This window comes from Balaenoptera acutorostrata, chromosome X (genome assembly GCF_949987535.1).
Source record: "Balaenoptera acutorostrata chromosome X, mBalAcu1.1, whole genome shotgun sequence".
Lineage (NCBI taxonomy): Eukaryota > Metazoa > Chordata > Mammalia > Artiodactyla > Balaenopteridae > Balaenoptera > Balaenoptera acutorostrata.
Window position 1 is genome coordinate 122,135,657 of NC_080085.1, and position 2,420 is coordinate 122,138,076.

Below are 2,420 nucleotides of genomic sequence, written 5' to 3' on the forward strand. Positions count from 1 at the left end.
GATGAATTATGGGGGGAAAAAAGGCACAAAACAAATCAAGATTCCCAAAGCCCAGGAAGAATTTTTGTCTCTGTGTCTCTGGGTAGAAAATTCTCAAAATATCTCTCTTAACAATACAAAATGCTAGGTCTGCACCGCATGTGGATTTGGGTTAACAGGTCCCCTCCACCTGTGTGATGCAAGAAGTTCCAAGCCAAGAAATCAGCATAAGATTGGGGATAAGCTGCTACCGTCCCTGGACATTGGCAAACACAAAATCATCCTGAAGAGATATGCCTCCGGGCCAGGTGATCCACAATTCCTTCATACACAGTTGTACAGAAAATAACTCACAATCCAAAATTTAAAAACACAGAAGGAAATGATCCATCATGAGTGAGAACAGCAGACACAGCAAAATGGAAGCTTCATACCCTTCCCTCATTCTACTCAGTAGATCTTAAAATAATCTGATAGACTATAAAATAAATGTTTATGATAATTAAAGATCTAGTTGGAATAAAACCCATGAGATAACAAGGCAAATAAAAAAGAAAATGAATGAGCATATCTGAAAGAACCAAGTAGCACTTCCAGAAATGAATACTATGGTCTTTGAGCTTAAAATTGCAATATTGGGCACAACTGTATATAATCTATTTAGAACGTGTGAACTAGAAGATAGATTTTTAAATATTATTCAGAGTTCATTTCAGAGAGATAAAGAAGTAGAAAATGTGAAAGAGATATCAGGAGACATGGAGGATAGAATGAGACATTTCAATATACAATAGAAGTTCCAGAAAGAGAAAATAGAATAGGAATGAGGCAATAGTGAAATATTTTTCTAGAATTTATGAATATGAATCCTCAGTCACTGGAAGTATAATGAATCACAAGAAGATAGATAAAACTGAGACTATTTGTAGACATATAATAGGAAATTGCAGACTAACAACAAAGGAAACATCTTGTAACCAGAGGAGGGAAGACTGCCTGTAAAGAAATTACAGACCATTAGACAGGCTAAAGCTTCTCAAAAGCAGTGATAGAAGCCAGAAAAAAATAAAATCATTACCTCAGATAATGGAACAACACAATTGTCAATCTAGTGTTCTATAGCTAATTTGTAAGGTAAAGATGAACATATTTTTCAAATAAATAAAGACAGAGTTCACTAGCCATAGAAATTCACTGAAACAACTATTAATGGAACTACTTCAAAATGATAGAAATTGAACTCAGAAGAAAGGAGTGAGATTTAAAAAGGAATGGTGGGACTTCCCTGGTGGTGCAGTGGTTAAGAATCCACTTGCCAGTGCAGGGGACAAGCGTTCCATCCCTGGTCCGGGAAGATCCCACATGCCAAGGAGCAACTAAGCCCATGCGCCACAACTACTGAGACTGCGGTCTAGAGCCCATAAACCACAACTACTGAGCCCACGTGCAACAACTACTGAAGCCCACGTGCCTAGAGCCCCTGCTCCACAACAAGAGAAGCCACCACAATGAGAAGAGCACACACCAAAATGAAGAGTAGCCCCCACTAGCCACAACTAGAGAAAGCCGGCACACAGCATCGAAGACCCAACGTAGTCAATAAATAAATAAAATTATAAAAAATAAAACAAAAAAAAGCAATGGTGACTAACAAAGTGATAAATATGCAAGTAATTTAGGCATGGGCTTCATAAAACCATAATTGTGGCTAATTTCAGAGGGGTATAAAAGCAAATGGAGCAGACTCCAGAAGGATTCAACCCCACTAACACCTTGATTTCAGACTCTGACCTCCATACCTAGGCTGATAGTTACATCTAAAAGGCCCCAACTGCTGAACCAAGATGGCAGAGTAGAAGGACGTGCTCTCACTCCCTCTTGTGAGAACACCAGATTCACAACTAGCTGCTAGACAATCTTCGACAGGAAGACACTGGAGCTCACCAAAAAAGATACCCCACATCCAATGACAAACGAGAAGCCACAACGAGACTGTAGGAGGGGCGTAATCACAATAAAATCAAAATCCATAACTGCTGGGTGGGTGACTCACAGACTGGAGAACACTTATACCACAGAGGTCCACCCACTGGAGTGAAGGTTCTGAGCCCCACGTCAGGCTTCCCAACCTGGGGGTCTGGCAACGGGAGGAGGAATTCCTAGAGAATCACACTTTGAAGGCTAGTGGGATTTGATTGCAGGACTTCGACAGGACTGGGGGGAACAGAGACTCCACTCTTGGAGGGCACACACAAAGTAGTGTGTGCACCGGGACCCAGGGGAAGGAGCAGTGACCCCAGTAGAGACTGAACCAGACCTACCTGCCAGTGTTGGAGGGTCTCCTGCAGAGGCAGGGGGTGGCTGTGGCTCACCGTGGGGACAAGGAAACTGGCAGCAGAAGTTCTGGGAAGAACTACCTGGCGTGAGCCCTCCCAGAGTCT